Here is a 25,949-nt window from a genome sequence, read left to right as displayed (position 1 = left end):
ATAAGAGCTCCAACACCTCTCTGCAGAAGAAGTGTTTACCACCTGTGATAGCACCCGCAATGCCAAAACCTGTAGAGTGGAGTACCCCCTCCATGCATGTTCCACCACTCAAGAGAAGAAAAAGTCTCTTGATCTTTAATTGCATGCATGCTCCCAAATGGACCAGTGTTAAGCGTATAGTTGCTCACCTGTCTCCATACCAATGCAGCCTCCTCCTCATCAGGGATTAATTTACTCAATACAACCATATATTTTCTGTGAACCTATTGATCTTAGTGTGGTTTTCTCCTGCTTCCCCCCCCAGGTGCTGGTGTTGAAAGCCATGATGGATGATAGTATTTAGGCGTCAAAACATATGCTAATGCATGCAATGGAACATTTAGCATTTCCCATCGGTTTTCCAACTCTACACGAACATAATTGTACAAGGTGGTATCTCTAGGCTCAACAATGTCTGTAATCTGCCCCAACATGCTATCCATTTGCTCATACACCTCCCCAATTACTGGTCGATTTGAATTTGCAAACTTGATCATGTAATAAATTGGTTTGGTGAATTGCAAAACATATTTAACCTGTGTCCAAAAGTAATTGTCAAGAACAGTGTCCTTGACTGCATTAGCACCATCTATGTCAGTGTTAATTTCATCCCATGATTCAGCACACACCAGATTAGTTAAAGCTTGTTTCACCTTCACTAGCTGCCTAAAGGTGAGGTAATAACTAGCAAATCTTGTCTTTGCAATTTTAAGCAACTGCAACTTGGAGTAAGTGCCATAGAAGTAGTTTACCCTTGTATGCCCTGTGATGAATTTAATGAGTTGCTTCCCTCTCCTATAAAGCTCAGTAATCCACCCACATTCTTTGTGCTTCACAATATCATGCATCAAAAGGTTCAATGTGTGAACCAGGCACCCAGACCAAAAGATGTGTGGATGAGTACACTCAATAATTTTTCCTGCTGCCTTACAATTTGCTGCATTATCTGTGATCACTTGAACCACATTATTCGGACCAACATCTATCTTTGATTGATTGCAATAGGAGATCTGCAATGTTTTGTGTAGATGCACTGATGGAGGAGTCATGACATGTAATAAATACTGCACCACTAGAAGAAACACCAAGAACATTTATCAAATGTTGGTTTCTAATATTTGTCCACCCATCTGATACAATGGATACCCCAAAATCTACCCACTCATTTCTAAAACGTGTCAAAGCTCTTTGAACCTTATCTCTTTCTAATAACATTGTTCTAGCTTTCTCATAGTTGGGGGCCTTGTATCCTTTTGGGGCTTCATTGATGGCCTTTACCATTTCATGCCAATAGGGAGAGCGAAGCACATTGAATGGTACACCGCAAGAACAAAGAAAACGGACTATCTTTCCATCCACATCATCCCTCCCAGCAACATTAAGGAAATCCCCTATTGTTCTTCTACCTCCAGAGCTTGCAGAAGTACCATGAGGAGATGAGCAGCTACCAAATTTAGAGGTTGCACTTGATTTAGAATGAATTTTTTGTTTCTTGTTTCTTTGTTGTGCAGCCATCTCTATTTGGATGTATTTTCCTCTTTCTTTAGTTGAAATGTTTGGGCAAATTTGCACCCCCACAGGACCTTTTTTTCATCACTGTCTAGCACTCCACAAAGATGCCTCCTCAGACGGGTATATCAACCACAATATGGTTTTCCTCCATGACAACCATGAGGGCACACAAATTTGTAAGATCCACCACCCTTTTCCCCATCAAGTTTGGTCACATAGTTCCACAAGGGTGTTGATGTAGCTTTCCCGTCTTGTGTTTCAGTGTCCCCTTCAGGTTCATCCCCTTCCTCTTCAAACCCTTCCTCATCATACATTGGGTCACTCATATTGGGACCACTGTCCTCTTGTGTTTCTTCTCTTCTATTCCTATTCCCCTTTGCCATCATTAAAACCAAGAGTGGAATGATACATAGAAGCCAAAAGAACACCATCTTGGAATATGGATATAGGTGGTGGACAACCTATAAGTAAAGGAGCAAGTAGAAACAATGGGAAAGAGTAGGAGAGGGAGGAGAAAAATACAAAAAAATTGTCAAAAAAATAAGAGTTTGGGGTTTGAACTTACCTCTTTAGCTCTTGTAGATGAAGTCCTCCAAGCTCTTGCTCCAATCTCCTCCACCTTCACTCCTCCAAACTCTCCTCTCTTCTCCTCCTTTCCTCTCTTCTCTTCTCCTCTCCTCTCTTCTCTTCTCCAACTCTCATAAACTCAAAGTGAGAAAATGAGGAATGAATGGGGGCTTTATTCTCTTCATTCCTCACCTTAACCTCACCCTAACCCACCCCCTTTATGCTAAGTTAACATAAATTAAAAAAAAAAAAAATTGATTTTTTGCCTTGCGTGCGGCCTCTTCCGGAAGCGTACGGAAGTGTACTGGAAGCGTACGCTTCCTCCTCCGAAGCGCCACGCTTCCGAGGCTTGAAGCACCGTACGAAGCACGTTTCGGAGGTCTGGAAGCGACGCTTCCGTACCACGCTTCCGAAATTCCAGGAAGCGGCAAAAAATTCGGAAGTGGCGCTTCCGAATTTCGGAAGCGCGCTTCCGACCAAGCTTCCTAGGCGCTTCCGTATGGGACATGCTTCGGGGCTTGGAACCGGGGGGGGGGGGCGCTTCGTGCAACATTGGATGGGACACAGGCAACTTTTCATCGCCTCAAAGAGGTGATGAGCAGTTGTCCAGTTTTAACACTTCCAAACTTTTCCCAGCCCTTTACTGTGGAGTGTGATACATCCGGGGAGGGATTTGGAGCAGTACTATCTCAGGATGAGCAACACATTGCTTTCGAGAGTCAAAATCTCTTACCCCATGAGCAGTCATATACTATATATGACAAAGAGATGTTGGGCATCATGCATGCGTTGGCCAAGTTTCGACAATATCCAGTGGGTAACAGGTTTTGGGTGAGGACTGATCACAATAGTCTTCGTCACTTCATGGTGCAGCAAGGCCTCAACAACAGACATCAGAGATGGGTCAGCAAGGTGCAGGCCTATGACTTTGACATAGAGTATGTGCAGGGAAAGCACAATGTGGTGGCTAATGCTCTATCACGGAGACTCGCAGGCTTATCACTCATGAGCATTTGCCATGATTGGAAGGCCTAGTTATTGGTGGAGTATTCCAAGGACAGGAGGGCATGTGAGATTCTGGAGGGTACCCACGCAGATGAAGGCTACCGGGTGATGGATGAGGTCATCTACTACAAGGGGCGCATATTTCTGGTGCCCAGTGCGCAGTTGAGGGAGAATGTGCTCCAGGAAACACATGACTCACCATTGTCAGGGCATTAGGGGTTCAGGAAGACATACATGGCAATCAGGAGAGATTCACATGGAAGGGCCTCAACGAGGATGTGTTGAAGCACGTACAGGAGTGTGAGGCATGTCAGAGGAACAACGGGGAGTTGATTCACCTTACAGGATTGTTACAACCACTTCCCATCCCTGAGGGGAAATGGGAAAGTATCTCCATGGATTTCATCACAGGGCTCCCCACAATACAGGGCAAGGACTGCATTTATGTAGTGGTCAATCGATTGACAAAGTATGCCCACTTTTTCACCATCCCTACCAGATATTCGGCTTCACAGGTTGCAGAGCTGTTCTTTAGTGAGATTTCCCGGTTACACAGACTTCCTAAGAACATCGTGAGTGACAAGGATAACAGGTTCATGGGAGACTTCTGGAAGGAGCTTTTCAGGATGGTTGGTACCGAGCTCACCCCTAGCACGAGTTACCACCCCCAGACAGATGGCCAGACAGAGTGAGTTAACCAGTCGCTGGAGGGGTATTTGAGGAACTATGTGATGGGACAGCAGAGGGCTTGGATCCAATGGTTGTACTTGGGCAAGTATTGCTACAACACCACCCACCACATGTCCATCGGTATGACTCCTTTCCATGCCTTGTATGGTTATGATGCATTATCTTTTGCTGATGTTGTTTTTGGAGACAGCCGGGCCCCAAAGGCCAAAGATTGGGTCCAAGAGAGCCAAGACATCCTCAAGGCTCTCAAGGATAACTTAGTGACAACGTAGAACCAGCGTAAGGAGTACACATATCGACACCAGACCGAGAGACATTTCGAGGAGGGGGATTTGGTGTACCTCTAGTTACAGCCGTATAAGCAGTCCACGTTGAAGTAGAAGGGGGTCGAGAAGCTACAACCCCGTTTTTATGGGCCATACAGGGTGGTCAGGTGAGTTGGGGAGGTGGCCTATGAGCTTGAGCTTCCTCCAAGGAGCAAGATTCACAATATATTCCATGTCTCATGCCTTAAAAAGGTGTTGGGGCAACAGGTGACAGTAGCAATAGAGTTACGCCCATTGGATGATGAAGGCCACTTGGTTTTGGAGCTTGAGGCCATTTGGAGAGGAGGGAGAGGAAGCTGAGGAGTAGGACCATCAAGGAGTTCTTGGTACACTGGAAGAACTTGCGGGATGAGGATGCCACCTGGGAGGGTGAGCACATTTTGTAGCACCCAGCTTTGAAGTTGCTTGAGGGCAAGCAACATTTGGAAGGGGAGGACTGTCATGTCCCTTCCCAAAAGCATTTGTAACAGGCTTATCTCTACACAATTTTGCACTATCATGTACCTTCCCAAAAGCATTTGTAACAAGCTTATCTCTACACAATTTTGCCAAGGAAAAGGACCCAAGTAGTTTCGACTTAGGGACTCGGGAGAAATTTCGGCCAAATTAGTTTGTTAGTGGAAGGTGGGGGCCACCCACGTGGGAATTCGTACTAGGAAATTTGAATTGCTTGGAGGGAATTCGTACAACTGTTGGAGGGGCCCACATGAGGCAAAGGAAGGCCCATGAAGACATAAGGAGAAGGAGTGCCTCACTTGCTCATTCATTCACTCTTGTATATTGAATTTTACTTGATTTTTTGCTCGAGCTGCTTAGCCGAGTCAATTGGCTGTTTAGCCATGAATCTCTCAAGCGGGAGATTCAATTTTACCTTCGAGGGACTTCGAGTGCCACCCTAAGAAGGCAATTCCACAACATCTTGATGAGTTCTAGGAAGTATCTATAGCACATTCATTCAGCTATCTTCAGGGAGTGCGTATTTCTGGGCCAGCAGTTGAGAATACGCAATAGAGGAAAGAGCTACCTTGGGCCAACCATTAGCGAGAGAAGCCAGGGAATCTGAAGGACATCATTGGGCCAACATTCAGGAGGAGTTACGGGGTAAGAGGGGACAACAAATAGGCAATTCGAATTCCAACCTTGGAGGACAACACAGAGAGCCATTTCAGGGAATTCGAGAGTCTTGAGGGGAAGAGCTACAACTCGGAATCATAGCTGGGAAGGAAGGAGATTCGTAGGTGGGATCATCTTAGTGATTTGGGGCAGTTTCCAAGAGGTTTTACAACTTCATTCTAGCAGATCGAGTTTTGCAGTTGCAGCTGAGGTTAGGCTCCTTGGGAGTCGAATTTCAAAAGTCTAAACCAGACCAAACCCTTCCTAGGTTTTGGTGGGTTTTGGCTAAGAAGCAAGGGGCTGAAATCTTATAATTTTCTAAGCACAGGACACAATGATTCCAGCCCTTCGATTTCAGCAGGAAGTGTAGTTTCTAGGCAGCGTAGATATGTTTTGGTGCAGTAGTTAGCGTAGCCTTCAGATCAGCATTTCGCACCTGGGTTTTGTCATGCTTGTCCTTAGAGACAAGCCTAGGTGCACCATTATGTTTTATCATTGTATTTTCCCTTGAAGAATTAATAAAATGGCTAAGCAGTTTGTTGGAAACACTGAGTGGGGGGCCTGAATCAGTGTTCCTTAGAAATTAGCACTTTTAAATCTTTTCAGAGCATTAGTTAATCTTCAATTATTATTAATATGCAATAATAACAGTAAATAAAAGAACACAATAGACACAAGAATTTTAGGTGGAAAACCCCCTCCGGGTCAAAAACCACCTAACGCTTTTCTAATAAATTCTTTAAGCTTCAGCGACAACTGAAATGAAAGCAACTTCCTAGAATTCTAGAAAAGCATTTTTCTCCAGCTCCCACTGGAAGGACTCCCCAATGCCCTGGTATTTTCAGTAGTCATCTGAATGGATGCCCCAACATCCTAGACCAACCTACCACCCTGAAGTGTTCACAGGCTCCAACCTGTAAGCGACTTCATGCACCAGCCTAGCACCTCCCTGCCACCCTATAATGATTGAAATGAGACAAGAGTGTGGATTCCCATACCAGGGACAACAATCCACGATACAATATGATTTATAATGATTTTGACTGAACACCCAATCACACTATGACCTGCAACCCGACCATGAAATCATCCCAACAGAGGCTCCTATACCTCCCAATAATTCCTTTTCGACTCTAGGCAGATTGACTCTTTTACAATAATGACTCTTCCAATGATGACACTTCTACAAATGACTCTTTTACAACTTTACAATGATGACTCTTGGCCTTGACACTTCTTCACAATATACAGATGGTTGTCATGTCTTTGCAGGATGTCCCGCTACAATGCTTCCTTTGATTTGATACTTCTGCTCTTGAATTCCTATTTGAAGTTGTATTTGAATCTTCTTCTACCTACATGCAAAATTCGTTCGACGAAACCAATCCCAAATCAAAAAAAAATACCCTTCAACTTACCTCTGCCTGCAAAACACATGTAAGTGCATAATAATGAATAAATACAAATTAAAATTACAATGCATACCTGAAGTGTGCTTCTCACTTTTGTTGTTGACTTGTTGCAGCAGTGGACAAAGACTCCCACTCTTGATATAAGCCTTGACTCTATGCAAGACTATATCCAAAACTGACCTAAAGATATATACAATAGAAACTGATGACAAACACTAGACTTGTGATGAACCAAGTTCTAAGTACAACAACAGAGACCATTCTATCAACTATGACAAGACAAGTAACATGAAATCACAACATCATATAGATTTAGCAGACTTGGTGTAGCACTAAGTCACCTGACACGGGTATTCGGGACACGTAGGATTCGGGATTCGTGGTGTCGAATTCGGGACACGCTGACCCCCCGGAACAGGACACGTTAGGACACGTTATATTATTTTATTAAAATGTATATATATATATATATATATATATATATATAATATATTTAAATATATATATATATATATATATATATATATATATATATATATAAATTAGATATTATCATATTTCGTACACAAACTTTAATTAATGATACAAATTTATTGATTTCAAACATAGATCTTCATCTATAGCTATTAGCATGCATAGTACATACAAAATTCAAATAAATGTCAGTGGTACTGGTCACATAAATGATAAATCTATTAAAAATTTAAATCATGATTCATAATTCATAACTGAAAGACAACTTACAACTACAAGATAGTAAGATAAACACACTGACAACTGTAGTTTTCTCATTAAGTCATCAAATCAAAATGTGTTACATAGGTAGTGTTGGTGCAATGCCAATGGCAAATAGAAATAGAAAATATAAAACAACTACAGGTATACAAGCCTCAAGGCATCAATTAGCATCAGAATCAGCATCACTGTCCCCATCATCATGGTCCCCACTGCTCTCCTCTACATCCTCCTCCCCTGTATCCATAGTCGCCTTTGCATCTGCTGGTATGGAGGCTGACCCCTCTAAGTCATCAAATCTAACAGGCTCTAGCACTGGATCATTGAGATCCATGTTGGCCAATGCCAACTCAACAATGGTGTCCAGACCCATATCATCAGGAACAGTGTTACTTGGGAGCGGGAGCGAAAGCGGGAGCGAGAGCGAAAACGGGAGCGGGAGCGACATATTCAGAAGCTCTTGGTTTGGTGCTCTTGATTAAATACGAGTTCCATACCCTAATACATGAAAAAATTCAATGGAAACATTGCAATCCCCCAATCCTAAAATCCTGAAAAACTGATAAGTCTGCTGGATTTTGAATGAAATCTAAAATTCTACTTTCTCCATATGAAATCCAGTGAGGCTGGAACCACTCTCAAACATCCTGAGTCATTTCATGGTAATGTTAAAAATTTAAGTAAAAGGATGAAAATGAAGATTAAGGAGAATGTCACTTTTACTTTAAGAATTTAACATTACCATGAATAGCATATCAATACTAGGGCCTAGACTTGATTATGAAGCTGCCAAAATGCTCTACTCCTTGCTGCAACAGCACAAATCACTTACCAAATGAAAATATTAATGAGAAAACACGCCCTTTTCATACCCGCGCTGAGCTTAGCAAGTCCTGGAAACCGGACATGTGTCCTAAAATCGCGACACGCCCCTGAAAATCGCGACACGCCCTCGGACACGACGTGTCCTGTGATTTGGACACGAATCCAGACCGAATCGTGTCAGATTCGCCGGATTCGAGATCGCAGGGAGTTTAGGACAAATCCGGTTTCCTAGGTGTAGCATCAAATGTGTAGTATCAAGAATAAGACATCCGAAATGTGGTATCAAAACTAATTGTGACATATAGAGACATAGAGATATAATCGAGACCCTGTATATACTTACGTTGTACTGCAAAACATATGTTAGAGATGATACTCAAAATTCAAATTTAAACACTAACCATACATACCTTGCTGTAGGAGACTTACCCTTGACTGTTGATGTGTGGTTCTTACCGCAGTGATCCTTGAATGCGTGCTTTTTCTTGCCTTCTAGGAGCTCGCTATTGAATCTGTTGCATCTATGTAATTTTGAATCTCCAGGGTCTGAAATTTCGTCCTGTGGTAGCCCTCTGACTTCACTCTCTCCTCTTCCAGACTTTAGCTTCACTACTGGTTGGTAGGCTACAGCCTGTGACCGTACTCTCATAAGGTCCAGCTCCGGTAGAGCCAGCAACCGTATAGGCTTACTTGTGGCTGACCGATAGAGCGTAAAGGCTAAGCTCAGTGACAGCCCCCGCCAGTCAAACTCCCTCCTTTCCGTCCGCTACTAAGAGGCTCTCGCTCCGAAGAACTTAGCTTAGGCGGAGACTCTAAATAAGCCTAATAGGTGTATAAGACCTTACTACTCGTTATGTTCTGACTCGTTCCTAGAAGCTTCTGGTATGAAGTGCAGATCAGACATTCTATTTTTTTCCAATCAGTGGTATTATTACATTCTATTTCCTTTTTCAGTATCAATCTCTCCAACAATGGAGATAACCCTGCCGTTTCCTGGCAGTGAAAACCCAACCCATGTATATCCTCATGATCCACACTCGACTTTCTACCGCCTCCTTGGCCTTGATTCCCAAGCCATTCTCTCTAATCGCCTTAGTTCCAATTCGAAAACTTATTGTTCCATCATCCAAGCCAGATCGATAGCTTGTTGCAGAGTCTGAACCATAGGAAGGAGAGCACACCTCTGGGGTTAAGGTAGCGGGGGCAAAGGCAGGGACAGAGGCTTCACCTCCAGTTATAGATCGAAATCGAACAGTAGATCCACTAGCACCTCACCTAGAATTCCTTCCATCTGCTCGATATTGAGACCTACTAGTAGCGATTGAAGTAGCATCTAAGCGCGCATCTGAGTCATCAGCTTAAAAGGCAGTTTCATCAATACCAATTTTCATAGCGTCAGTAGCAGAGCCAATTGAAGTTCGAGCATATTTCGTTGCTTACTTTTACTTTTTCAATTTTTGAACCACCCACCAGTAGCATTTTATGCGATAAAGGCAGGGACAAAGCCAAGTACGAATCCACCACCGTCAATAGCAAGGTAACCCCTAGTAGATGATCCGGTTTTGGATATCCTAGTTATAGATCCGGTTGAAGCACATGTTGAAGCATCCGTTGCATAAGCAATTGACCTTGTTTCATATTCACCAGTTTCAGTGCTTAGTTGGTCCTTAGCCCTACACCTTGACCTTCGACCCAATAGTTTAAGCACCAATTGAAATCGCATTAGCATCAATGAAAGTTCCAGACACAGTAGAAGAATCCGTTCCAATTCCTGTTTACCTAGCCTCACCCGCATATTAACCCGCAACAAAGCCAGCAAAATCTCCTGTCCTGTTCCATTGGCAGTTGAAGAATAAGCTAGAACATAGGCTATGGCAATGCTGAAACTCCTGTTTAGGGAATACCCGCAGCATAGGTACACTCAGACATACAGCTACAAAGGTACACTCCTCCATCCACATTGACAGGTAGAGTAGGGTGCTAACAGCTACTCTTTCATTACAGGGAATACTTACAAACATGAAACAGAGCTGGGCAAATAAGGCTACTAACAACTAAAGCAGCTATTCGTACTACCATTTACTCTTTACCAGTGCTACCATCGGGCTACCATCCACTCCTTACAACATGGTAAAAGCACAGGAAACAGCTGTTGCTATTCACATCGGGACAACTACTCACAGAGTAAGGGATCGGCAGCCCATTAGACATTTGACTAATATATAATGCACAGCTAAACAGCGGGTTAGTGAGAGCACCGGTATGATAGTTGAGTTCCCTTCCTGGTACGTGAGAGCACCAGCGAGCGAGTGCACGACCAATGACAACACCATGAACTCGTATCTGAACCAGAAAAGCACTGCTATGTCCCAGGCTTGCCCCGTCCCAGTCCACCTATCGAACCCAGCAAAGCAACCAAGCAATTCAAGCTCGGCCGATCAAGATTGGATTCTTCAAGAAAGAGTTATGCCCAATCTCCCACGATGACTTGATTATACCTTGGTTCAGTAGAGCGAACTTGTATGAAGTGCCACGTGTCACTGTTGCGATCTTCGACCCTGAAAATGCTACTCAACAAACTATAGTCCGTCCTCTTTCTGTGACTATTTCCGAAATTTGAATCCAATGCTTAGAGAGAAAGTTATGACGATTTTCCCAACGTCACCTGTTTGACATGGAATTCAAGACCCTGCAAAAACCATAACTTCCTCAGATCATATCTCCAAAAATATAGCGAATCAAGATCTGAAATTCGGTCATGAGGTCCATCAAGATTTCAGCTCAAATGGGTTTCAGTTTTAGCTTCTGAAGCTTTGCAGAAAAAAGTTATAGCGAAAATGCCACGATGCCTTGTTTTAAGCCACAAAATCCATACAAAAGGAGGATATGGGGTCATTATTTATATGAATGTCTTGAGTTGAGAGGAACCTCAACAAGTGAACGTTGGAGGGATTTTAGGAGCAAAAAATATTATTAATTATTTACTATTCAATGACCACAACCAATTATGGATGCCATGCCACAACTCCATAGGGTTTTAGCCCATTAACTGGGGTTACCAACTGCAAACATAGATAACTCTCAAACTGTGAAGAATTACTTGGCGTGCCATATGTCAATGGAAACATCTCGGCGAGTAGAATACATCTATAAGATCCATGGCTCAGAATAGAGTAAGTTGTCAAGTCAAAATGCCATGCAAGATCAAGGTATCCCCCGGTGCTGCTTGGGTTGACATCAATGACAACCACTGATCAACACAGTTCTCTATTTCCAACGTTTTCATGGGTGCTTGATGTGAATTTCGTTTTTCTTATTGCTGGTCTATTTGTTTGATTTTTTTATCACTTAATTTACTGTTTAGAAACATTACAAGGCAGATGCTTAGAGATACAAGTGTAAACTTCAACAATATTCCACAAGATAACAAATAACCAATGAACTTAAGATGCCAAATGTTTAAGATAAACACATCAAGATGCAAAAATTCTTATGACTATTATAATTTGCCAATGATTTCTGCCAATTAGATGTGCAAATGAAACAAGTTGTTTCAATACCACTTAAATCCAGGAAACTTAGGGACACTCTAGACCAAAGAGTGATTTTATTAGATGAGTATAAACTTTGTAGCATCTAAACTCACAAAGAAACCCAATGTTAGTCACTTACACAATGTAAATACTAGGAACAAGTAAAAGAAATATAGAGCTACGAAAAGACTTGTGTAGTTTATGTTCCAATGATTCTTTTATGAACAGTAAATAACTATTATGACAGCAGTAAACGATTTTATAACATAAGAAATTTTATGACAGCAGTAGATCAATTAGCTTAGATGCCAAATTTGAAGTGCATATACTTGCCCAATGTGATGAAGAGAGACCCAACTATCAAGTACACTTAACCACCTTAAGAATTTGGATGGATTAGCCTTTCAAATATGAAATTTACCACTGTTATATCAGACTTATTATGCAGAAATATCAGTTACCAAAACTTCAAGATTCATGCCAATCTATGATTGCCCAACTTATGCAATTTATTCCTTAGTATGTCAAGCAACTTCTAAGATGAATTTGAAGGCTACTTAGGACGTTTTTATCACTGCCACGAGTTAATTTGTTTGTTGAAATGAAACAGTGAGGAGATAAGGGTTAGAAGATAAAACCCTTAGGCCCTAGGCCTTGAAGTCTACAAGCCCCACCTTGTGCAAATTTTTTTCCAATAACTTGATACCTGAAACACAAGCTCTAGGCCAATTTTCACTGCAAAATACACCCACAATCAGTCTAGAAAAATTTCAGAGATAACAATATGTCAATTTAGGGCCAAGAGAGGGCAAGACAAAATGGAGGCGAAAAGGCCTCAATAGGCCTGCGGCTAGGGTAAAAGGCCTAATGGGCTGTACGACAAGCCCAAAGAGGTTGTTGCTAGGCTAAGGAGGGGCCTAAAAAGCCTAAAAGGGGCTGCAGCCTAGGGTTTTAAGGCCCTAAGGTTTGCGGCGCCCTTGGGAGGCCTCAAAAGAGGCCGCCGCAAGCCCTTTTAGGCCCACGTCTCAAGGGAAAGAGGGGTCAGAGGGGAGCGGAGGCCGAGAGGAGAGGGAGCAGAGGAGGACAGAGGGAAAGAAGGCCGAGGGGAGTTGGATGGAGGGCCGACAAGGAGGCGGAGGGCTTGCGGCAGGCCTAGGAGGGCCAAGAGGAGGTCACAATGCCTTTTCGGTTTGCGGCTAGGGTAAGGAAGGGAGGCCGCAACCCCTAAGGGTCATGACCAGCCTTAGGAAGGCTGAAAAGGATGATGCAAGAGGCCAAAGAGATGATGCTGGGGGTTTGGAGGAGAAAACCAAGGCTAGGATGAAGCAACAAAACTTATAGCTTGTTGACTTAATATGTTAAAATACACAAGAGGTATTTGTAATAATAATTTATCAATATATAAAAATGTACAAGTGATATGAAATGTTACAATGACGACCTATATATATATCTAAATAGGTGTCCTTTCGTGACTAGGCATGTCTTTTAGATATGCCTTTTCACTTAGCTAATGACTACTTTGACATAATCATTACTTGATTATTTAGCGTTTTAAATTTATTTATGTTTATTTATGTTTATTTTATTTTATACAATTTATGTTCATAACATTGCCCCTTCCTTCAAAAGCTTTGTCCTCAAAGTTTATTGATGGCAATTTCCCTTACTTTAATCTCGAATAATTGTCCTTGCTTGGCTCACATCACTTTTGATAAAAGGTCACTGGTATCTCTGTCTGTGTAATTCGTTGGTAACACTATCCTGAATCAAGGGTTTTCAATCGGTTTTTTTAATATATATATATATATATATATATTTTAAAACTATATATATATATTTAATCACAATAGTTAATTAACATATATTAATATATACCACAAATATCCAATACCCCTGCTCCTCGCAAACACTTAATAGGATCCCCATATGCGATAAGTGGTGAAAACAGGTGACTATATACCATGACAAATTGTTTTTCTTTAAATAGTGTGACGGTAAAAATCATGTATCATTTGAAACCCGTTCGAACAGATTTCTTAGCGTCCGCAGCGATTTGATAGGGTTTACACAGGGATCTACGGTAGGTGATAAGTGTGCAGCGGAATCATCAGACGTGAGCAAAATAGTGGTGAGGCACAATGAAACCTTGTGGGATATCGTAATCCTTAACGTAATCTTAATCGTAGAAATAAGTTTATGGTGCTGTAAACAACCAAGCTCCACTATTAACTGTGATTTCTTAAGGTCAGCAACAACACCAAGGTCCTATGTACCTTTGTTAGAATAAATAACGTTATCAATTATCTCGTACTCAATGTCTTCTTGGGGATTGAAATATTTTGGTCTCCTCATATTTTGTTCAATCTTTTCTTTGGGATGTCTAGTATGTCGTGCATAAAGAGCAACCAACTCGTTCTTCACATTTCTAATTTCTTTGCGTGCAAGATCAATATTAGTTGCTTGGCCTCGGACTTGTGCGATTGGCTGCTTTATCATTATGGTAGATGATGGCAAGGAAGAACGATTTCCTTTTGCACCAACCGCCAAAAGCAAGGATGCCTCCCCCCATGCGTTATCAATACAAGGAGTAAAAATTGGTGGCTTTACATACCACATTGTATCATAAACTGCAAAAGATTCAGTCTCGTACCCTAGCTTCTCCCCATCCTTTGCAGTACCTGTCGAATTGATATACATGTAGATTGGTTTCTCAGGGTCATCATATTGTAGATAGATTAATTCTGCCATAATTAATTTTGTTACGGCTGGAACAAGTGACATTCCCAAATAGACAATTCGACTTTTAAACAAGTATGATGCTAGATCTGGAGGAGGCTGCTCCCATGCAGATCCTCTTTGGAAGGGAATAACCATGGTAACAATGCCACGGGTGCCAAGAGAACGGGGAGATGCCAAATGCAGCTTTCTGCAGACAGAAAAGAGCCCTTGCCCAGCCAATTGACTGTGCTCGCTTCCTCCAACAAAAGGTTTCCCTACAACAATTGTTGTTGTCTCATTCATCATATGAGTTCTACATGTCTTACGTAGCCCTTGCCCACTCTCACATGAAGCTTCAAGGATGGTCGGAGGTGACACTTCCTCCAACACTTCCTTTATTAATTTATTCTTTTAATTCAACGACTTGTTCCAAATGTCATCTCTCCCCTTGCATTGGGAGTAGACCATTCAAGTGATTCCGACAATAGGTTGATAGTTTGTTTTTCTAGTTATAAGCCTTTTCTTGAGTTTTGCTAGCATGTCTAACCAATGCACGTCTTCTGGTTTGATAAACTCTTCATTGTTGGCTTCATCTTCATGTTCATTTGGTGAGGGCTCCTCCTCCATCTCAAAGTCATAGTCAGGTACTGGGTTTTCTCTTTCATTTTTATTCTCTGTGGAAGTGTGATTGTTGTAGTCGTCATAGGAAGTGTGAGTGTTGCAGCTACTTGCAGGCAAATTGGAATTTTCAGATGATTGCAATGTGGTCATTTCAGATTGATTAGAATTAGAGTGTTCCCCTTCTCCTTCACTTTCAACATCAACATCATCTGGATCATCATCTTGATATTTTTTTGTTTCTTCACTATTGCTATCATCTTCATTATTATCAATTTCCTTTCGACATGCTTTAACTTCTGTAAATGATTTTTCTAAATGCTGAAATGTTTCTTGAATTTTATTAAACTGCTCCATGAATTCAAGATGTGAACGTAATGGAATAATGTGTGGCAAACAACATTCAAAGACTCGCATGGTTATATTGTGCAGCATGGCTCCGATACCACTAAAGTAACAAAACTTATAGCTTGTTGACTAAATATGTTAAAATACACCAGAGGAATTTGTAATAATAATTTATTAATATATAAAATTGTACAAGTGATATGAAATGTTACAATGAGGACCTGTATATATATCTAAGCAGGTGTTCTTTCGTGACTGGGCATGTCTTTTAGATATGTCTTTTCACTTAAATAATGTCTACTTGACATAATCATTACTTGATTATTTAGTATTTACATTTATTTATATTTATTTATGTTTATTTTATTTTATACAATTTATGTTCGTAACATAAGAGCCCTGAAAACCTTGAAACCCTTGTTCAATATTTTTTTTATTCTTCAACATTTTCATTTTTTGAAAATTCTTCCATGGAAACCCTGCAAAAATTTTCAAAAGACTAGATCTTATCCTCGAGGGCCTATATATCTAGCTTTTCTTCCACTTGACTCCTTGATCTAACCTGCAAAAATAAAATTACAACACCTAAACCCCAAATATATACAAAATGAATCTAAAAATCCCAAAACCCAAGTTAGAAAAAAAAACAATTTACAAATTATATTTATAAAATTATTCCCAAGATCTACAAATATACAAGGGTTTCGAAATTTTTTAAATTTTTGAGAAAAATAATTTTATGGAGTTTTTCCTTTGAAGAATGGCTAAAAATACTTCAGAAACCCCAATGTATACTATAGCCTTAGCGAAGATTTAATCCACCATATAAATATTTGGAATCCAAGCAACAGTGATTCTTGGCCAAGTTTGTGAACTTGGAGGCCAAGGACTGAACTTTGAAGTACCTGCAAGCTCTATGGATTTATCTCAAAAATAATTTGTTAGATCACATGGGAAACCAAACCACCTAAGATTAGCCCAAAACTATCAATAGTATAGTTCTATCTCCATCTAATGAAAAAACAAATCTCACCCACATTCAACACAACATAGAGATGCTCATAGTCAACACATACCACAAATCAATAAGAAAGAACACCTTGAATTGCACCTCAAAGTCTTCATTATGAATGAAAAAATAGTTCCCAGCTTCAACAACAATTTTCTAGCCAGAGATCAAGATGACTAGAGACTCCACAGACTCTCTAATTTATAGATAAATCCTCCAAACGGAAAAATACTTGCTAGTTTTTTTGATTTTTGCCAAAATAATCTTGGTCGTTGAGAAACACTTCAAGATCCTTTAATCTTGGCCCTTGATTTTTTATTTTTGAAGAATTTTCGAATTTATCATTTAGCCTCATTTTAATTAGCTCAGAATTAATTATTTTGAGCTAATTTCCTTAGAAACTTGACTTTGACTTATCCACCAAGGTCCAAGGGTCCAAATTTTCTTGAAATATACAATATTCCCTTGGCGAAGGACTTCTAAAAATTGACTCTTTTAAGACCCACGGATTTTTCCATTTGGAGAATTTATTTTTTAAGACAATTTAATTTGACTCTAATTAATTAATTTTCAGGTTTAAGATTTAATTTTATTTTGCCAAAAAAATTAATTAATTTACACATAAGTGGATTTAATTATTTTTCCAACCCTCTAATACATAAGATTTTACATTTATAAGACTCAAAGAGGGAAAACACATTTGGCTTAAACTCTCAAGACACATAACCCATCTACGACACAATATGCGCTAGTAAACCAAGTGATTTGTAATAAAAGAATTAAGCCAACTAGCTTAAATTATTCCCAAATCACTTTTACATCAGACTCGACTAAAAATGTTAGGACTCACCAAATAATTCGACAATAAATTTCACCCTAGCTTTGGGGTTTAAGTTGGAGGCAAGAAAATCTTTTGATTAGCCGTGTCTAGAAACATAGGTAATCAACGAGGTTAAAAAACCTCCTAAGATGGAATTCGTCATCAAATTATAGGCTTACCCGGGTTGTTACATAGACTCAAGGTTTTACTAAGATCATTTACAATACATAACTTGCAGAATGGGATAACCATGACACATAGATTGGTGATATGTGATCCAATCTTTGTTGAAAAAATTGGTACTTCCACTTCCCTAGAACTTTGACCCTTTGAATGCAACAGTTCCTAAAGTCCCGACAAGGAAGACTTCAACAACCAGAAAAGAATTTGCAAAAATTGACGAGACTTTGGAGAAGGCTAGACCCTTCTTCCAGCAGAATATGTTGTTTTCAATCATGATAGTTGAGAATACAACATTATCGGAGCATTTACTCAAAATCAAAGATATCAGCAAATAGTCGTTGGGCATTAATTAGAAAACAAAAGAGGAGGACGTGGCGGTAATTGCACTGAAAATCTTACCACACGCATATGAGCACTTTAGAAAGAGGTTGGTTGAGTAGAAAACCAACTAGAGAAGGCCTAGGCAAAAGGCTCCAGTCACAAAGCATACAAAGGAGAAGTTAGCTTTCATACATTCATGGCCAAGAGACAAGCAAGTCAATGCAATCCATTTGCTTGATACATAGATTCAGGTGCACCACAATACTTCACCAAAAGAGAGAATTGGTTCATCAAGCACACTACTTTCTCCTTTAAAGTTTCAGTGTCTTCAGTAGTAGGGAAGAGTTCATGGTAATAGGAAAGGGAATGTGCAGATTTCCTTTGGAGTGAACATGTTGCTTTTCCACAATGTGACTATGCACCAGGAATGGAGCTTCATCTACTATTAGTTAGTTAAATTATAAGGCACTGCCCTGATCTAGACATCACTGTTTCCGATCACAAATGCAACATAATTGATAAAGAAACCAACAAGAGTATCACTCTAGGTGTGGAGGATCATGGACTGTACAATCTTCTTAACATAAGATAGGTCAAGGAGCGTGCATAGCAACCAATAGTGCATCAAATAGTAGTACACTTTTGCATCAGCAATATCGACACCTAAACTTGACCTGACTCTGCTCAAAAGAATTTAATAGCATTCGTTCCAAACACGAGATAAAAACACAGTTCACTACACCCTACCCTCTGTTAGATTTTGTAGCATCAGATGTGTTCTAGTCATGGAACTTGGTGAAGAAGCTAGAATACATGAGATCTCCATAACCCAAAAATTGTTTCTGGAGATTCCACCTGGAGATAGCTTAGTTAGATTATTAGCCGATTTTTAAATATTTCCTAAGTCTAAACTTAGGAAACATGGTTAATTAATCAAAATTAATTAAGTCAAGGTGATAATTCTAGACGGATCGACTCCGAGATGATCCTAGCCCTTGATTAAGTTTTAATCTTGGTCGTTGGTGCTCAAACATAGGATTATAAGAAGTCGATGGGCACTTGGAGAATACACGAGAGAAACTTGGAGAATTCGATTTTCCAGAGTAGCAGCATTCAATTGTCGGAGAGTTCAAGCTTCAGTGAGGAAGCAGAGATAGTGAAAGGCAGGGACAGTGAGGCTGGAGGAAGTTTTCCAGATCCAGCAAGTGCATTTGCAGAGAGGCCAAGATTTCTCCAGGAGGCTACGTAGAGGCAGTGCAAACCCTCAAGAAGGCAGTTTGATTTGCTGGGAAGGAAGACATTTTCAATTCTAGAGGCCGGACAAAGGTTCCAGAGTGTCGGAGAGACATTTTCGTAGTCAGCAGCAGGCAGGATGGCTATACTAGCAGTTAGTTCGGGAAAAAGCTATAGCAGACAACATCAGGTTGACACAGAGCCTATGCAGGCCCAGTTGGGCAACTTGCTTTTCAGAGGCAATGCAGTGCTAGAATTGCTTGTAGTGAAGGTAATTTCCTTCTAGATATATTTGCTAGTATTTTCTCTGCAAGATAGCCAAATTTCAGCATCTAGATTATTGTATTCAGAATTTCTCACTGCTACATAATAATAAAACCCTCAGTTGTTGCACCGTTTTCCCAAGTTGGGTTTTTCCAGGGACATTTGTCCAAAAATAACTATGTAAATTTTATGTTTGTGTGTGTGTTATATTTTCTCAGTTTCCAACGTTATTTTTCTTCCACAATATTTTTTGTGAAGTTTGCAGTAGTGATTAATTCATTGTTGTCGTAAGAAATAAACTGCATAATTAAATTACAGTTAGAAGAATTAATTCCAGTCGCTGCAATAAAATTTTGTGAGTTGCAGAATAATTTCGTAGTGCGAAAGTTTCACATGGGATCAGAGCGTGAATGATAAGCCGGGAAACTCAGAAGTGTTAAAGGAAATTTCGCTATTCAGAGGGAGCAACAGGCCGAAATTCTCAAAGGCTGTGCAGTGCCCAGACATGCAGACTGAATTGCTGGGGCAGGAGTTCGATTTTCGATCGCAGGGTTGTAGAAAAGTCGATTTTCCCAAAATAGTGATTCCAACCGTCAAAGGGAGAAACAACAACTCAGATTTTCACTAAGGAGATTTATGGCTGGATGCAAAGGGTTTTGCAGTAGCAGAACTAGTGTCAAGGGGAAGAGAAATTGCACACACAGAGGGCAATTTCTCTTAGCGGGTTTCTAGCCAAGAAATCCAATTTTCCCAGTTGCAAATTCGCAGTAGCAGCGAGCATAACTGCACATTCCAAGTGAGAGTGCAGGTAGCAGAGAAACAACTGAGCAAAGGAAGAGGGAGTTTCCAGATCAGACCAGAGATGGCCACAACTATTCCTTCTGGATGAATATGGTCTGAAGACCTATGCAAAGAGTATGGTAGCCGTTGACTTGGGGTAGCATCGGATGTGCTCTAGCCATGAAAATTGGTGGAGTGGCTAAAACACATGAGATCTCCAAGACCCAGAAATGGTTTGGACATATTGTAACTAGCTTGGGAGATATTAAAATAATTAATATTTTTAATGGAGTTCCTAAGTCTAAACTTAAGAAAAATAAAATATTAATTGGTATTAATATAAAACTAGGTTAGAAGGTTCCAAAAGTCATGGATCAAGCCAAATCTAATCTTAGCCATTGATTAGAAATTTAATCTCGGCCGTTGAAGGACCAATAGGGAAAGCATAAGAGGAGGCTTGAGGGTCAATTGGAGAACACACCAGAGTGATCAGTCATTTGTTTTGCTAGAGCGGGGTTGCTAAGCAAAGTCAAATCAGTGATCAACAGCGAGGGGCAGTGAGTACTGTGCAGAGAGGCAGAGATAGTGCCAAGAGGCTAGCGCAAAAACAAAGAGCGAGAGGTAGCAGCCAGAGCAACCTATACAGAACCTAGTAGAGACATCGCAGAGGCCAGAGGGACTGCGTCATCCACGCAGAGAGCAACTAGAGTGACGCAGAGGGTCCCAGAGGCTACGCAGTGCCTTAGAGGGTTGACGCAAAGGGGTTTGGGGCTGACGCAAAGGCCAGAAGGGCCAGCACAGACATTCAGAGTCACTGGAGAAGGTTTCATTGTTAGGATATTCCGACACATAGGAAATAGTTAAGTATAACTTGGTCTAGTATAGAGTTAGGTAAAGTATGTTTCTTTACTATGTACATTTTGTAACTTACAATCCGACGGTCACGATATGTAGTGATCCGACGGTTCATTCTCTCCTCGGTATTACCGACACTTGCTCCGTGGCTTAACACCCGATTGGTCCATGATCTCTATTTAAAGAGCATGGAGGGTCATTTGTAGGTTAACCGTCCATGAGAGAAGCTTATGTAAATTTTCATTCTTTTATTAATAATATTGCCTAAAGTGGCCGTGTTGGCTCAAGCCGTGGACTGTTTCCCTCTTTGAGGGTTTTAACCACGTCAAAAGTACTGGTGTATTGATCTGTGATCTGTTTGTGAGCGGTGTCCTTTGGTGTTCTGTCTGAGGAACTTACCCTGTAAATTCCTACATGGTATCAGAGCATCACCGGCGTACACGTTCTCAGTTTGATATAGCCTCTTCTTTACTGGCTCAAGCTTCAGTTAATTATGATCCTGACACCTTTGCAGAAGCTTCAGGCCATCCAGATTGGGAAGCAGCTATGAATGAAGAATATCATTCATTATTGGCAAATGATACATGGGATCTTGTTCCTCTACCAAAGGGACGAAAACTTGTTAGATGCAAATGGGTTTACAGAACTAAGTATGGACTAGATGGGAAAGTTGATAAACATAAAGCTCGTCTTGTTGCTAAAGGTTTTTCACAAGTTGAAGGCATTGACTACACTGAAACCTTCTCCCCTGTTGCCAAAATGAACTCTATCCGCCTTGTTCTTTCCCTTGCTGCCTCTTTCAAATGGGAAGTGCATCAGATGGATGTTAAATCTGCCTTCTTGCATGGGGACTTGCATGAAGAAATCTATATGGAACAACCTATTGGCTTTATACAAACAGACTCCAGCCTTGTATGTCGGCTTAAGAAATCCCTTTATGGTCTCAAGCAAGCTCCTCGAGATTGGTATGCCAAAATGGATAACTTTCTTTTAGAAAATGGCTTTTCTAGGTGTCATTCTGACAATACTGTCTACACCAAGAAAGTGGGCAAGTCTCTTATCATTCTTGTTCTTTATGTTGATGATCTTATCCTCACTGGTAGTGATCCCAACCTTATAAACCATGTGAAGTCTAGCCTTAAAAGGAAGTTTGAAATGACAGACTTAGGACACTTACATTATTTTCTTGGTCTTCAAGTCTTGCAATCCAAGGAAGGCATTTCCCTTTCCCAGTCCAAGTATGCCTGTGATATACTACGCCATTTTCACATGGAAGACTGTAAGCCAGCCCCTTCTCCCTTTCAGTCTGGAGTCAAACTTTCAGTCACTTGTACTTCTCCTGAAGTTGATGCTACCTTATACCATCAACTTGTAGGAAAACTTTTGTATCTAACCCATACTCGTCCTGACCTTTCCTTTGTTGTTGGCCTTGTTGCTCGGTTTATGCAAAACCCACGTGAAAGTCATTGGAAAGCAGCTAAAAGAATACTTCGTTATGTTCGAGGTACAGTTCAGTTTGGGATTCATTACAGTGCCGAAGCATCTCCTCTATTGGTTGGTTTCACTGATTCCGATTGCGCTGGTGACCCTAATGATCGGAAGTCTACCACAGGTTATGTGTTCACTCTTGGTTCAGGACCTATTACATGGGCTGGCAAGAAACAAGGTGCCATTTCTCTTTCTTCAGCAGAACTAGAGTATCGTGGTGACGTAGAGGCTAGTAAGGAAGCCTTGTGGCTTCGTCAGATCCTGTCAGGGTTTGGCTTTCAGCAGCAACATCCGACTACACTTTGGTGTGATAATCAAAGTGCCATTCAACTATGCAAAGATCCAGTCCAACATCAACACAACAAACACATTGAACTGCACATGCACTTCATCAGAAAGCTCATTCATGACCATGTTCTTGAAGTGCAATATTGTTCAACAGATGATCAAGTTGCAGACATCTTTACAAAGGCTCTCACAGAGGCGAAATTTACTGAACTTCGATTTATGGTTGGAGTTCAGGAAGTTGTCACTAAGGGGGGATAGGCTCTAGTGCCTCCTTCCTTCTCCTATTGTGTCATATTTGTAAATCCTTCAATCCTATCCCAAGTTGTTCTTAAGGGCGGATGTTAGGATATTCCGACACATAGAAATAGTTAAGTATAACTTGGTCTAGTATAGAGTTAGGTAAAGTATGTTTCTTTACTATGTACATTTTGTAACTTACAATCCGACGGTCACGATATGTAGTGATCCAACAGTTCATTCTCTCCTCGGTATTACCGACACTAGATCCATAGCTTAACACCCGATTGGTCCATGATCTCTATTTAAAGAGCATGGAGGGTTATTTGTAGGTTAACCGTCCATGACAGAAGCTTATGTAAATTTTCATTCTTTTATTAATAAATTGCCTGAAGTGGTCGTGTTGGCTCAGGCCGTGGACTGTTTCCCTCTTTGAGGGTTTTAACCACGTCAAAAGCACTGGTGTATTGATCTGTGATCTGTTTGTGAGCGGTGTCCTTTGGTGTTCTGTCTGAGGAACTTACCCTGTAAATTCCTACATTCATGGGACAGGTTTTCTGAATACCTGTTTCCGAATAGAGAGGTATTGTTGTCAGTGGTTTCTCTCTGTCGGGTGAGCCAGTTTGGCACCCAGTTGTACTCAAGGAAATACTGCTTAATAATAAACCCTCTAAATAGCTGCACTGGTTTTCTCGCATTGGGTTTTTCCGAGGACATTTGTCCAAAAATAATGGTGTCACTTGTGTGTTTGTTTTCTTTCAGCTGATGATATGTAGATGTTGAGACTGTATTGTGTTTATTTCGTTCTTTATAAGTTTTAAATAACTTGTTTGAATTTTAACAAGTAGAAAAAATAAACCAGAGGAATACATATTAAATTTCTAACGGATAGACGTAGAAATTTCAACATGGTACCAGAGCGTGGTTGTAGATCACATGAATGCTGAAGGCATCAGCTAAGCAGAGCATTTGCAGCAGAATCAACTATTCCAAGTGCCAGAAGTTGATCCTTGTAGAAGCGACAAAGGAAGGGTTGACGCAGAGGGAATGTGTCATAAGTCCGGACCAGAGAGAGGCCAATGCAGAGACTGACGAGGGCAGAAAGAGGCTCACACAGAGCTACGGAGAGACCAGGAGGATTGACACAATGGCTGAAGGAGTTGTTTTTACCAGTGTCAGGATTGTGCAGAGCCTAGATTCTCAGTCCTTCAGTTATTGGAGCATAGGAAGTTGTGGGCAGTTTGCGGGAGCGAAGCTGGTGGGGTACTGTGATCAGAACAATACCTAACAGGGCAAAACCAAGGTAGAGGGAGTTACTACAGAGGCGGATTTCTAGCCAAGGAATCCAGATCAATGTTGCAGGTGCACAGACGATCGAAGAAGGGCGACTTGACGATTGGCAGAAGGATTTCCAGGAGGGAAATTGAGACTCAAAAGGAGTTCAGCAGAGAACTTCTAGGCGGGAAGTAGAGACTTAGTAGGGGTCGAAAGGAGAACTTCCAGAGGGAAGTAGAGAGACTCGGAGGAGTCGACAGAAGAGTAGCGAGATGGTCGTGAATGGGCTGAGGGATCAGGACAGGCTAGACGGGGCGTCCAACTTTGTGGTCTAGAAAGATAGGATCCTGTCCATTCTAGATAGACACCGCATCAAGGGCTTCGCCTTGAGAACAATGGCTATCCCAATTGACCCAGTAGCTAATGAGAACTACGAGGAGGCAATGGCCAAGGTAAAATGCATCATCCTTGACGGGGTCAAGGATCATGTGGTCCAACATATTGCCAAGAAGTAGACGGCAAAGGAAATGTGGGACACCTTGAAGACGTTGTACCAGCATACTTCCGTGCAGAGGAAGATGTTACTTGAGAATCAGCTACGGGCATACTAGATGCAGAAGGGGGAGCAGATACATCACTTCCTCGGTTGGTTTAAGGAGATCCAAGACCAACTGACTTCCATAGGGGCCACGCCAGATGAGGAGATGATGGTAAGGAACGCACTTAATGCAGTCTCCGAGGAGTGGGAGACATTTGTCCAGAGCATAATGGGCAGGCGGATCTTCCAGATTGGGAAGAATTGTGGGCAGCTCCTCGTCAAGAGGAGATCAAGTGGTTGAGCAAGGCGGGAAGTAGCAGCAAAGGAGTCTGGATCAAGAAGGAAGAGGAAGAGGATGCATCTTTGGCATTTGCGGGAAAGCAGGAGAAGAAGCAGAAAAAGGACATCTCCAAGGTCAAGTGCTTCCACTATGGGGAACTGAGTCATTATGTGAACCAATGTCCGAGGAAGAAGAACAAGAGAGAGGCGTCTGACTCTAAGGCAGCGCCAGCAAAGGCGGAGAAGGAAGTCAAGATGGATGATGATGGTGCTATGAGTGCTCATGTACCTCTAGAGAAGAGGTGGGGAGACATCAAGTTGTAGTCAGGAAGACTACAGGCGATGAGGGGCAAGATCCTTGAGGTACCCAACCTCCTGGATTATAACTTGCTACGGGAGCCCGAAGAGGAGTAGCAGGACTGGGGGATGTCAGTAGAGACGAAACGACAGAGAGTGCTACAGTGCAGGAGTCCCCGGGCAGCGCGAGGCTAGCAGGGTGCAATAGTGCGAGAGGCACGGGAGTGTTGTAACGGTGCAGGATGGCACAGAGTGGTTTGCAACAATGCGAGATGCAAAGAGTTGTTGCAGCAGTGCAGAGGTCAATAGAGGGAGCACTTGTTAGCGGCAGAGGGAGCTTCAGTATCAAGAGTGTTTCTAACCTGACAGGGATGTCAGAAGTTGGGTGGATCAATTCCTTACTTCTCAGTAACTGAGTTGCAATGCAGTAGCACGATGCAGCATGATGAGAGGGGGATGCAGTGCAGATGCAGTGTTGGGAGTATGGACCAGCAAAAGCACGGATGCAGAGGGAGTTGGTGTATGGATGCAGCAGTGGCAGTGGCAAGGCCATGGGTAGCAGTACAGGATGCAGCAGTGCAAAGGATGTTGGGTGGGGAGGCCTAGCATTAGCACAAGTACCGGTGTCGGATAATAAG

At 41.5% G+C, this 25,949-nt stretch overlaps 1 protein-coding gene and 1 pseudogene across 2 annotated transcripts in view; both read right to left on the bottom strand.

Moving 5' to 3' along the window:
- The window catches only part of LOC149168687 (PROTEIN TARGETING TO STARCH (PTST)), a 467,761-nt gene that overhangs the window by 21,845 nt on the left and 419,967 nt on the right, over positions 1 to 25,949 (bottom strand). The gene's annotated exons all lie outside the window — the stretch shown is intronic.
- Positions 13,987 to 14,781, bottom strand: LOC149168689 (ATP-dependent Clp protease proteolytic subunit-related protein 4, chloroplastic pseudogene; annotated as a pseudogene).

This window comes from Pinus tabuliformis, chromosome 4_2 (genome assembly GCF_031772625.1).
Source record: "Pinus tabuliformis cultivar Carrire ecotype Pingquan chromosome 4_2, CPIR1, whole genome shotgun sequence".
Lineage (NCBI taxonomy): Eukaryota > Viridiplantae > Streptophyta > Pinopsida > Pinales > Pinaceae > Pinus > Pinus tabuliformis.
Note: the sequence above shows the minus strand (reverse complement) of the source record. Positions and strands in the feature narration are given on the sequence as shown.